The sequence below is a fragment of the Cupressus sempervirens genome, chromosome 11, assembly GCF_028749045.1.
Source record: "Cupressus sempervirens isolate cs-2001-9-10 chromosome 11, ASM2874904v1, whole genome shotgun sequence".
Lineage (NCBI taxonomy): Eukaryota > Viridiplantae > Streptophyta > Pinopsida > Cupressales > Cupressaceae > Cupressus > Cupressus sempervirens.
Window position 1 is genome coordinate 743,109,746 of NC_143128.1, and position 14,579 is coordinate 743,124,324.

Here is a 14,579-nt window from a genome sequence, read left to right on the forward strand (position 1 = left end):
AAGGATTTTAAGTGGACACATGGAGCTAATAATAGTTTTGATACTTTGAAACAAAAGGTTGTTGAGTTACCTATATTGGCTTTGCTTGATTTCAATAAGGTATTTCAAGTTTAATATGATGCAAGTGGCAATGCAATAGTATTTGTATTGAGTCAAGAAGGTACACCTATTTCTTTCTTGAGTGAAAAGTTGAATGATGCTAAAAGGAAGTATTCTATGTATGATCAAGAGTTTTATGCTATTTTTCAAGCCTCAAAGAAGTGGAGACATTATTTGATTCCTTAGGATTTTGTGTTGTATAATGATCATAAAGCTTTATAGTATTTGGGAAGTCAATATAAATTGAATTAGAGACATATGAAGTAGGTTGAGTACTTGTAGAGTTTCACATTTGTGATCAAGCATAAAAGTGGAGTTACTAACTGATTTGTTGATACATTGAGAAGAAGACTTTTTTGTTGACCGAGATGAAGGTTAAAATTCTTGGTTTTGATGAACTGAAAGAGTTGAATGATACTAACCCTAATTTTTTTTAGGCATGGAGAGAGTGAGAACACCAAATCTATCATATCAAATGAGTAAGTATGATGAGTATTTCATTCAAGAAGGTATATTGTTCAAAGGAATTCAATTATCTATACCAATAAGTTCTATGAGAGCTAATTTGATTAAGGAAAAACATTGTGATGGTTTGGCTAGACATTTTAGAATTGATAAGACATTGAGTTTGCTAAAGGATAGTATTAATGACCACACATGTATAAGGATGTTTAGAAGTTTGTATGGATTTTTGGAATTTGTCAAGTTGTGAAAGGAGTAAGTCAAACTATTGCTTTGTATACACCTATTTTTGTTCCTAAGAAACCTTGGAGTGACATTAGTATGGATTTTGTTCTTGGATTACCTAAGACAACAAGAGGGTATGATTCCATATTTGTTGTTGTGGATAGATTTTTTACAATGGCACATTTCATACCATGCAAGAAGACATCAGATGTTATGCATGATGCTAAGATTTTATTCAAAGAGATTGTTAGATTGTATGGGTTTCCAAAAAGTATTATTTCTAACAGAGACAAAAAGTTTGTTGGTTACTTTTAGAGGACTTTGTAGAAGAAGATGGGTACTGAGTTGAAATTTAGTTCTACATTCCATCCATAGATAAATGAATAGAAAAAGGTTGTAAATAGAAGCTTGGTTAATTTGTTAAGATGTTTAGTTGGAGATAAGTAGAGTAATTGGGATATGGTATTGGAACAAGTTGAGTTTGCATATAATGACTCTATGAATAGGAGTACAGGAAAAACACCTTTTGATATTGTTACTAGAATGCAGCCTAGAGGAATATCATATTTGAGGGATGTTGTTGGTGAAGAGAAGAGAACTTTTGAAGGGGGAAAATTTGTTGGTTTTGTGAATTCTTTGCATGAGTAAGTGGAGTTGAAGTTGGAACAAAGTAATCAGAAGTATAAGGAGAATGCTAATAAGTCTAGGAGACATCATATTTTTGAATTTTGTGATGAGGTGATGGTTCATTTAAAGAAAGGAATATTTCCCATTGGAACATATAGTAAGTTGGAGATGAAGAAGTTTGGACGTTGTAGAGTTTTAAGGAAGTTTGATAGTGGTAATTCTTATGATGTTCAGTTACCTACTGTGATGTAGTGCAAGGTAGGAGAATCCCCAAAGGAGATGTTCTAGCCCCCAACAAGTGACCACAAAATGGAAATACAATAACAAAGAAACAACAATGCAAGATTTGATACTAAATCACAACTCTAATACATAAATAACTGATTACATGCAATATGCCTAACTATAAGGCCTTTCGAGTTAGGGCCAAATACAAACAATAATTACAACATCAATTCTGCAAGATCCCAAAATATCCAACCCAAACACTACTCTTGGCTAGACTAGATCTAACTGTAGAAGAAAACCACCAAGGAAATCTTAACTTGTGCCCGCAAGCCCATCAAGAAATCTCCTAGTTTTCAAGCCTCAACCACTAGCTTTTCAAATTTCACATCCTCTTCTCTTAGATAGATCACTTAATGCCTAAAGACTCTACAAAACCCCCTACTAATACCCAACTAAGCCACAAGTTAGCCTAGTTCATTAAAAATTAAATTAAATCCCATACATTAAATACATGTTGAGCCACAAGTTAACTACAACATAAATTAAATACCCCAAAAGTAAGCTCACTGACAACTCGGCACCAACAAGAACCAAGACCAATCTAAGTGTTAGAAACCACTAGTAAGCATCAACATTCCACCAAGCATAACCGGGCTTCATCATTGATCCAGACAACTTGGGAAACACTGTAACAAAACCATGTAGACCAAAGTTAGCTTGCAAGTATATGTCAAGTCCCTTCAATAACTGAGCAACTCTGGCAACACTACTACCAATTTCCTCCTTTGTAGATTGAGCAACTCAGGCAACACTACAACCAAGCTGCTTGATCTCCTAGTGTGTGTCAATTTTCCATGAGCATCATCAAGCTCTTTTAACAATTGAGTGCCCCCAAGCTATGCCAAGATCCTTTGACAACCGAGCACCTCCAACATTGCCAAGTTCATTCATTCACCAAGTTCTCAACCAATAATTGCCAAGAGATGACTAAGTAACCTCTAACAAGCACCTCTTCTTCAACTAAGTATTAGTCCAAGCACCCTCCAAAGAAACTATTGATCCTTCTTCCATGAACTCCAAAGTAGCCAATAAGAAAACCCAAGATTCTTATGCATCATGATGACATGGATATATCTCATATATTCAATGTTGTTGATTTGCATAAGTATCATGAGTCAGATGATGAAGTTGTTGTATCAGATGATTATCGTAAGAAGAAAATTGAAGAGGTTGAATAGGTATTGGATCAAAGAGTTGGTAAAAGTACAAGAGGAAAATATTACTAAGAGTATTTGGTGAAGTGGAAGAATAGACCAGTTGAAGATGGTAAATGGATTTATCAATCTGAGTTGGATTTAGCTTAGATTGTGACACTTGCATGATTCAAGAGAATCATTTCTTTTAACCCTAGTTGTCTAATGCAAGAGGTTTTCTTCTAATCCTACTCATTTGTTCATTATGGTAGTTTTAACCAAGTTTTAATAGTATTAATTGAGCTCCCGCAATGGTAACTAAATTCTAACAATGTTTACCAATTTTTAGTAGTTACCGAGTGGATATGTTGGCTGAGTGTTAGTGTTGACCAAGTTCATGTATCGACCAAATTTTAGTTGTAGTTGAGCTCTAGTATTGACTGAGTTACATTTATGGTCAAGTTCAATGTTGAGTTGCAGTTATGATCAAGTTCAATATTAATTGATTTACTTTGATGATCAAGCTCTTTTGTGCTGAGTAGTTGGGTGATCTATCTAATGGTTGGTTGTGGCTTACTTTCCTTCTTTGACCAAATTTTTCTATGATTGGTTTTTAGTTTGAGCTGACTTGTGTATTTAATTTGGATCATGAATTTAATGATAGGATATTGTCTTGGGATGAAGCCATTTTGGCAATTATAAGTAGAGGTATTTGGTTTGGTTTAGGAGGAGGAGAACTTAGAGAATTCAGATCAGATGTTTCTAGAATTGTGAATTTGAAGCTAGATCATAGATCTTGAGGTTGTATTTTGTATATGGTCATAACCCAGAAGGTTGGGCATGTATGTTGATAAATTGATGAATCAATGAAAGTGTTGTGTTCTCTCTCTCCTTGGTGTTTTTCTCTATGTGTATGCTTTTGTTGTGTTTACTCAGCAAGGTGTTTGGATAGTTAGGTGTGCCTTTGGTCCTAGTTGTTAATTCCTCTTTGCGTCACTCTTATAAATAGTTGGGGATATGCTATTGGTCTTATACTCCCTCCAAGTTATTTTTTGGATAAGAGTTTGGAATCTCCTTCGGAGTGTGTTCTCTTCTAAGATAATATTTTCTTCCTTGTATTCTTCACTCACTTCTTTGCTTTTTTATCTCTATCTGATTCTTTTCTACTCTTCCTAAATAGATTTCTTTTTTAATTTCTAAAGTTGATCTTGAAGTAATATATATTATAGCTATGTTTGTTTGTTTTTTGTCTTCTTTCTTATTTTCCTTTGTGATATCTAATGCAAATAATGATTTCTATGAGTATTCTTGTGTGTTTTCTCCACCAAAATTAATTGATCGTGTATATCATTGTGTACTAACAAGAAGTCATGTTTCAACATATTATAAATGGTGGTACTATTCATGATCTCCTCAAGAAACTAATTGTCTCTTAAGCATAGATTACATTGTTGTAATCTAGCAAGATTTTGCTAGATATTACCATTAAAATTGATATCTAAAGCCTCTTATTCTAATATTTTTCCTTTCCCCTATTCTTCTTCTCTATTTGGCAGTGTGGCAATATATTTTTTGATTTCTAAATCTCTAGTTTCTTCTACCTCATGTGTTTCCTCTCTGCTCCCCAACTTACTAGTATTTTCTTTGGAGTTTTGATCACTTGCCTTATTTCAACTAGATATCTTTTGGTATGAATTCCTCTCTTGAGGATGTATTGCTCTTAATAAGTCTTTAAGATTTGAATTTTTATAAAAGTGGTTAGATGATTTATTAGGATCTAAATTTTTTATCTCTTGAATTTTACCTTTTTATTTCTCAAAGGATAGTTTGTAAATGGATCTGTTGGTAATACAAATTTTAAATTTGAATTTTTGTTTACCTATTTCTAAATTAATGAGTAATTTTATATCATTAGATTTAATAAAGTCTATTTTAATGCCTATAGTATTGCCTAGATAATTTCCAATCTTTTTAAGAATTTTAATGTCATTGAGTTATAGGGGTAGATAGTTGCATATAATCCAAGTCAAATTAGGTTGAGAATCCATCATATTTTTATTAAAACTTGGTTTCCATTTTAGGAATTTCAATGAGTAGCCCTTGTAAAAGCCATATAAAATTGAAAGGAATTTGTCTCTAATATGATTGTTGAGGCAATGTAAATAGATTAATCTATTTGAGAAGGTATATATACTTACCTGCTCATTGCAAAATTCCTAAAGCTATCTTACCAGAGAGGAGATTTTTGTTTTAGACCCACTCCAATAAGTGTATAAACCATTTCTTTACATACCATCCATCTCCTCTCATTGTAATCATAACTAATGACTTGGATATTTCTGGAATTGGAAATTTGGAGATGTAAGGGGTCTAGGTTTATGACTAGGTCTAAATGTCTCTTTCGAGGTGGGGTTCTAGATTTGTCTCCCTTTGACTCAAGGATGAGAAGAGACAAATTAGGGTTCAAAATGGTTTTTTATTCAAGTGGGACTTCTTTGAAGTGATTGGATGCTTGGCCTACTAATTTCCTATGTAGAGGGGTATATGTGTCTCTTTTATTTAGAAACCAATTCCTGCCCTTCTTCTGAGGTTTCAGATAATAGGATCTAGTCGGGTGAGAAGGGGCTTTGCTAGATCCAAAGGTTGTATTTTTTGGTTATGAAATAATTTTAGGGTGAATCTAATCTAATCCAGGGTTTCTTAGAGTTACCTCCTTCTTAAGTTTTATTTGCGTAATTTCCTCTCACTCATTACCTTGCTTAGCATATTTTGTAAAACTGAAGTGTGACGCTTCTTGCTTCCTCTAATTTGTCTCCTCATTGCTCCACATAATTAGGGATTATATGTTATTGTCTTCTTTGAGATTTGTATGATCTTTTGATGATTCTTCCTAGTATGTTGCTCCCCAAATATAATAGTTGTTTTGGATTATTTGTGATGGACTAGTTTCCAACCTTCTCCTGGGCTATCATGAGGAGTTTGAACCTTTGTATTGATAGTCATTTTCTTGGATCCATAGTTTTCTCCAAATTTTTGCTTGCCTTTATTGAGGTGATTCTCTACTATATGTTCTTGGGTGATTTATTTTCCTCTAATTTCATGGATCTTAGATATGACTATGAAACTATTCGAACACAGAATGGAGAAATCCACCCTCTTTTATTTGTCTTCAAATAATTTGACTTCTTATTCTTCATATTCAAAGTTTGATTATAGTAAGTATTCCCCAAGGTAATGCCATCGGCATTACTTATCTACTTAAGGTATTCGTTGGATTTGCTGCTACCTGCAAGAGGATTTGAGATTGAAGCCTTGTTCGCTCACAGAGTCTGCTTCATTTTGGGAGTTATTGTCTCTCAATTATTAGCGATTTTCATGTTTAGTGCAGAGTAGTTCGCCATTTTTTTAATTTAAACATATAATTTAAGGTTTTTTTAATTAATTAAAAGTAATATTTTTATTTTATTATCAAAATTAAAAGGTTGAGAAAATATTTATTTAATTTTAATATAAAAGTAATCTTAAATTTATTATCTAAATATTTTGAAAATAGTGTTGTTATTTGATCTTTATAAATGTGACAATATTATCATTTTATTTATACTTTTCACTTAAGAATATTATTAGTTTTTAGGATTTTTAAGTAATAAAAAAGATAATTTATAATGATAATAAGTTTTTTTTCCATTTTATTGTCAAAATTAAAATTAAAATTAGAAATAAATAAGTTGAAAATTGATTTTTTTAATGTGGACAATTTTTCTTACTCCCACAAAATGGTTTCACCATTTCATAAAGGATGTTTTGTGGATTTTAAGTAGTTTCACGATGTGAGATAAAAATTTTGGTAATAAAAATATAAGGGAAATCACATTGGCTAATTAAACTTGATAATTTATGCATTCTAAAATATTGATTAGTTGTTCTTCTTTTGCAAGTTAATAAATCTTAGAAAATTTTACAAAAAATGGAATGTGATTAACCAAGCTTTTTGTTTGAGATGTTCTTCTTTAAAAAATCAAAATGCAGGATGGAGTTGGAGAGATTTTGGACCTATTTAATCATAAAACCAATAAGATTTCAAGAAAATATTAGGTATTTTTAAGGTTTAAGTTTAGTGAATTTCTCTTATTCAGGGATGAAGAAACCAAAAAAATTAAAAGCTAAGTACATAAAGGTCGAGAATAATTGAAAACAATGAGATGCGATGGACCTTGAGTTCAGAGTAAACATTTTTTACGCAAAAGTTTAGCTATTTTTGTGCATGGATATAAGTGAAACAACTGCCTCTATGTGGGGACAAGGACCATGAGGGATGTGAAATGAATATAAAAGTGAAAGGGAGTAGTGCTTTATCAATAGAGCTATAGAGTCACCCAAAATGAATATAAATTAAAGATGAACAAATGAAAAACCAAATATTTTAGAGACAACATAGTCATTCTGGGAAAAAAAAACAATAAAAAAAATCATAATTAACCTATTTACAAAGGTGGTAGACCATCTCTCTTACTCACTGTAAAGTTTCAAATGTTTCCCACTATAAGGAAGAGATGGGCATGTACCATCCAAGTAGGAAAGTAAGAATGAGTTCTCATTACATACTTATTTGATCTAGAAAGAACCCCACCAAAATGAGTCAAACTTTCCATGAAGTCCTTTTAGTTCTTTTTGTTTGTCCCACAATAGTACGATATCTCTTGCTTGAAAAATCATCTTCCCAACTTTCTTATCAAACAACTATTTTATGTGGACATAATGATCTTTGATACCATTTGCTACCATTTCTCCTTCCTCTTCCATCTTGGATAAATATAATACTCTTTTTTCAAGAGGGTCATTGATTTCATAATTCTCCAATGCATATTGTAGCTCAAGAGTAGAGAGTTTCAAAGGAAGGGGTAGCTTGGATTATGTGCATATACTATCTCAAAAGGGGTACTTCCCAATGCCTTGTTTCTAAGTTATCTGGTCATCCCACAATGCCTTGTACAAATGTTCATGCCAAGAGCTTTGATTTTCATTTATCAATAGGTGGAGGATACTACCTTTTTTGTTACTAGCTTTGGCATGATCATTTCCATAGGAGTAGTAATGGGATGAATGCAACAAAATACTCCATATTTGTAGAAGATTGTTGATATTTCATGGAAAGAGAAAGTGGTATTAATAGTAGAGACAATTTTGTTAGGGACTTTTAACCTTACTAGAATACTTTCCTTGATGTAGTCACAAACCACTTCATAATTTGTTTGTTTGATGATATAACTTTGACCCACTTGGTAAAATAATTTATTTCCAATTAGTATGTGCTTAAGGTCAAAACTTGAATAGGGGTTAATATTTCTAACAAAATCAAGACCCCACTACTAGAAGGTGTTGGTATTTCTAAGTTTTTTTGTCTATTAGTGTCCAACACATGGTCATATACAAGGTCGAGTTAGTCGGTCATCTTTGTGACTGAGTTATTCTATATAGGTCGAGTCATGTAAAGACTCATAAATAATCATGTATATGTCAAGTTCTATAGGATACAAGCAAGTCTTTGGTTGTCAAGTACTTTCAGTATAAGCCAAGCATAATGAATGTCGAGAAGAAAATGCACATAGATGTTGAGTTATATAGAAGGAGTCGAGTAAGTTAAGGTAAAGAAACAATAGGAACAATAGTTATGATCGAGCATTAGAGATAATATGTTTCAAGTAACATAGAGAGAACATAAATATATGGAATGATATAAATTTTGAGATAAACTAGTTTGAGCCAACATGTAAATACCATTTAATGATTGTAGAGTTTGTTATGAAGGTTGTTATAGGTTTTGACATGAATCATTGAACCCTATGAGGGATGAGCAATCAATCAGATGAAGAGGAAAAAAGGGAAGCATTTAGAAGACTCTATAGAAGTCTTTAAATAGACAGATCCAAATTCTATTTTTGATATGATGTTGATGATGATGATATGAGAGTGGATGAGATATGTTAAGTATACAAAGGAATCTAAGCATTGTGCAAAGGAGTTAAGTTTTGGATGTTGCATGTGAAATTTGTGAAGAACAAAGTTAGTGACCTACTAAAGTAGTGAAGGATAGAGTAACGACATATCATATAACATACTAAATTAGAGATTGGAAAGAGGAGATCCATAATTAGCAATTGTGATGTAGACTAAAGGATCAAGTAAAGAATCAATTTTGACAGATTGAATTAGGGAAAATCTCTTAACAGAGTGGTTTTAACAGACCTTTGTAAATCTCCTAATTGTTAGAGTAATAAAGCATTTTCTTATTAATTAAATCATATTAATTTAACTATTAAGCCACTTATTATCTCTAGTTTACTTAAGCTAAACTTTGGGCATATAATAATTAATTATTATCATGCAACCTAGGTTTTATCTATTAGGGTTTTGATCTCCTTTATAAGGATGATCTATCTTTGTAATTTATTCATTCACTTTTCATAATAGCAATTTATCTTTTTGTTCATAAGAATGTCTCATCTATAGATCTGGCAATTTGAGACTCCATAGCTTTTTGCTACTCTCTTTCTTTGTGATAGGTGTTTGCATTCAAATGATTCTTGGGAGATGTGGGGTTGATCTTTTATCAACTTCAACATGGTATCAGAGCTCCAAATCTTCATGCCCATATTTTGTTTATGAGAAGTTTGGCTTGGGTTTCAAATCTGTGTTTTTCCTTTCAAAGGGTTTCATTTTTTAGAGATTTTTTGTATTGAATCTGGGGGGTCACCATTTTTTGGAGCACTTTGAGCCCAAACAAACAACACTATTGAGTTCAAAGTGCCCAAAAACCCCTATTTTCATATAAAATTTGTCCAATTTGGACACAATTGGAATTTGAGGCTAAAAAATATTGCTCCCAAATTGGGCACATTTTCTGAGGTGACTTTTTTTTTATTTTTTAATACATTTACTGAGGCAACAATTTTCTAAATTTTTTATGCAAATCAAGATTTTATTCGAAAATTAAAAATTTTATAACGTTTCCCAAGGCAAAAAAAATTTGAATTTTGTCACACAAATCAAGATTTTTTATTCAAAAATCATGATTTTTGACACATTTCCTGAAGTGTTCATTTTCTAAGTTTTTGTTCATAAATTGATGTTTTTACCACATTTCCCGATTCAATGATTTTGTAATTTTGACACATAAATCAAGATTTTTGGCACACAAATTTGTTGACATATCAGTCTAGTTTTTTATTAGTGACATGCATTTATTCAAATTATAACTATCTACCAAGCTTATTGTACAATTAATAGTGTTAACCAATCATTTCAGTTGTTGCCAACTTCTATAGTTGTTGTTGAGTCCTTTGGACAAATTTTAGTGTGTATCGAGTAGTTACAACTATTGAGCAGATCAACAATGTAAATCAAGCATCTCAGTATATGTCAAGTTTACTAGTGTAAACTAAGCTATGTAGTGCTTACTGAGTTTGCAATTGATATGATGTAAGTCTAGTGTTAATTGAGCTACTGAATGTTAACCAAGTGATTCAATTTATACCGAGCTCATATTGGAAGCATTGACCAAGTTATATAGTGTGAATTAAGTGATTCAGTTTATATGCCGAGTTTCACAGTATTTGTCGAGTCACCAATGTAGACCAAGTTCGAGACTACTTTGAAGTGATCAGTATGGATTGAGATTCTACATCTACCGAGTGCATGATGATGATGAGCATTGACAATGGATGTTGAGTATCAAAACCTCATCGAGTGATTCTTTAGAACCCAAGCACCTACATTTGAGCTGACTTTGGAATATTTGTGTAAACTTGTATTGTGGCTAACTTTGTAATTATATAATTGGATTGGTATATATGTAATATATTGTATCATATCAAAGGAATGCAATGTAATCGAATATAATCAGAGAAGAGCAGAAAGAGCGAATTACAAAGGCTACAGTAGTATAAGTAGTAGCAAAGATATATCTATCACATCAAGGTGATTTATACACATAAAGGAATCTCACTCACCAAGCCATGTTACAGATCAGAGATCAACTACTACTTTATCCTAATAGGTGGACCAATCAAATCCTTTAACAAGGTAGACCTAATAGTCTTATGCAAATCTCTTTACCAAGTTCATACTTCATTGTATGTTTGTAAATCCTTTAACAAGGTGGACCTAGCAATCCTTAATGCTCCTAACAGGGAAGATCATCAGAAGTGATCAATGTAAGCCTTAACAAGACAAATTTATATTGTAGTACTAAAGTTTTTGGGTATCATCCCTACCCCAATTTTACTTTCTATTTGGAAGGTTTATGGGTCACCAAATATATGTGTCAAAGTGTTATGTATGCTTTCATGTTTTCAGTTTCTTATGCATGCAATTAGATTATAATATATGTAAAGGATTAATTGGGTAATTGAAGATACAATTTTTAAGAACATTGGTTCACCCCTCCCCTCTCAGTAACCTAGTTTTTCATAATATTTCCAACAATTGGTATCAGAGCATTGTGGTTTTTAGAGAAAGTTTAACAACTTGAGTGAAGATCAAAGACCATGGAGATATTCAAACTTGACAAGGCCATTGACAATGAGAAGCTAGACTTGGAAATGGCTAATGCACAACTCAAAAAGGAAAAGGAGAAACTCTCTCAATCCCTAAAAAGAAGAAAAGATCTTGCAATTCAAATGAATGATCATCTCTACATCGAAGAAAGAATTGAAGACCTTCATTCAACAAGTAGCTCAGATGAAGCAAATGAAGCAATCAAAGAACTCTTAGAAAATAATGGTTCTCTACAAGAAGAGTGAGAAAACTAAAAAGAGAGCAAGAAATTTAGTTAGTAAGGCTATGTGAAGTCATGAAAGAGAAAAAAAAGATAAAAGCATAAATGGAAGGAAAAGATAACAAGATTCAATATTTATCCCTGACTTCATTAATCAGCTCACCAATGCAAATGAAATCATGAACCTAAGATCAAAAAATGAAAGATTACAAAATGATTTAAACTCTAAAAGTAAAATCAATGAAATAATGATGAAATCCCAAGCATACATGAATTAGTTGAATGAGAAAAATATCTATAGAAAAAAAGGAAAAGTAGGAATTGGATATAAAGAAGAAGGTGAATCTTCCAAACAAGGAACTCAAAAGAATCAACGACCTACTTGCAGTCATTGTGGTTAGATAGGTCATTCACCAAATAAATTTTGGAGCAATGGAAAAGCAAAAGTCAATGGAAAGTGCTACAATTGCAATCAGCGTGGTCATAAGGCTAATGAAGGCAAAGAGAAACCAAGATTTGAAGGCAAATGTCACAAATATAAGAAACATGGACACAAGTCATTAGAATGCAAAAACAAGATATTAAATCCAGTAGAATAAATTGTAAAAGTTATATTTGGTTGGAACTATTACACTCGGTGTAGATGTCATTACTATTGAGAATTTGGACACATTGGAATGAATTATGTAAAGCATCACACAAGGAAAAGAGATACTACTAAAAGATGTTTCATTTGTACAGAACTTGGTCATCTTGCCAAGAACTATATGAACACTAGAAGAATAGAAGATAAAAAGAAGGCAAAGGCTGATAACATTAGAAAATAGATGAGACAATAATGGGTTCCAAAGTCTACCAAGAATACAAGTCCAAACAATGATGAACAAGTCACTCAAGAATTGGGTGACTCCACCATTTCTACTTGATTTCTCAAAGAAGAACTAGAACTAGGATACTAAAGAAGACATTTAAATTAGTTCCAGTTAACAGATCAACAACATCCAAATCAGTATTCAAGATACAAAGGGGTCACTGAGTAAAAAGATACTAGTTATTACTGAGTTACTTTCCTTACCAATTGAGGTTGGGTCATAGACTCTACTAAGCGAGGTTGGAAGTAACTAACTTTTATGTGGTTATCGAATGATGGAAGACTCCATCGATTAATCAATGCAAATGAAGTGGATGAGAGACTATGAATTTGATGTACCATTTGTACCAAGCATTAATGACAGAATTTGATAAAAAGAATGAATTCAAACTTACTTTTACCATGAATTTTTGAGAGCTATTGCATACTGTGATCATCAAGTGCATTCAAGAAATTTGAGAAAATTGTTACCAAAAGATTTTGAATTCTTTCAAACCCTACCAAGTGAAGATGGCATCCAAAAATAGTAATGCAAAAAAAGGGTCAAACATGTTGGTTCGGGCTGTAGAATGGAAAGCACCAGATTTCAAGCTCATTCCCACAATCACTGAAACCCTAGATCTAAGTGGAGCACACTCTCAAATCCCTCCAAAGGTATTGTTGATTAGCAAAATTAATTCTCATTTTAAATGCATGATTCAAGATATTGGTACTTTGGAAATGAGCAAAGCCCTAGAAAAGTTGTGTATGAATGGCATTCTAAAACCCAAGCATCAACATCTCGAAGCTAAAGGATTAACCCATATTCCTTACATGCCTCATGAATTCCAAGTGAAATATATTAGGTTTATTCTTAGTTAGGTGAACAATGGATAGTTATGGTTGGAACAACCAATTTTGATCATGAAGAAGATAATCCATAGGATCATCGGTCTCCCAATGTTGGTTAGAGCTAAAATGACCAAAACCCTAGGTTAGGCTCGACTAGAGAAGAAAACCCTAGCCAAGTGGGATGGTAGGGGTATGAAAAATAGTAGTGTCACTAACATAGAATTAAAGTTTAGAATTCATATCATTGCACACAAGATCTATAGTTTGAGTAGGTTAAATAGTGTGTCCTATGAAGCAGTTGACCTGGCATACAAGGTAGTCAAGAATACTCTTTCTCTTGACCTTTTCGAGATATTGTTGAATCAATTCAACAAAAACATGGAGAGCATTAGAACATCAAAGAACAACACATGTAAGTTTGGCTCACTTTTGATACATTTAGAAATTCTTCCCTTCAAAAGGTACTATTGTATGGAGAAAAGATGTGCCAGTACGCTACCAAATTAATGAGTACATTGCTGAAATGGGAGAAAACTATAATAGTATCATGCATAATTATTTTGATGCCTTTAAGGAGAAAATGAATAATAGATTTTGAATCCTAAAGAAACTAGTTGAGGATTACAAGGATGATGTATGTTTTATGGTAGATAGTGATAAAGTATAGATTTAGGCAGTTAGGCCTAGAATTGTATGGGTGAAACCTCTAGGATATAAGGTCAACATTGATGAAACAAAGGATAGTTTTGAGGCACTAATAAATGAACTAGTGGAACCAAAGGCTACATATTTTGGTACATATGATGAAGCAAAGGCCAGGATAGAACTAGAAATCAAGCTCCCTCATGTGGTAAACAAAGGCAAGAAAAAAATTGCCAAGTTGAAACCAAGTTCTACTCTTTTGTCGACCAATTTAAAAGGTGAGGATGAAGAAGTAGAGGATGCAGAAAATTCAAAGGAAGAAGAGCCACTAAAGAGAAAGGGCAAGGTAATCATTATCAAGCCTGCTAAGCTATCCATTGTTGTATTTACTAGGAGATCATCAAGGAAGAAAGCTAATAATGAAGGAGGAGATATAATATTTAGAAAACCTCCACCCACCTTCCAAGATAGATTGAAAGAACTAGAGGCAAGGAATAGCATAACCAATTTTAAGGCACTAAAGTATGAAACTAGGATTGAAGAAGAACAGAAGAAAATTGAAGATTTGGTGATGGATAAAATGGGTAAGTGGAAATACTTGTTGGAATATTCAAATGGGAAGAGT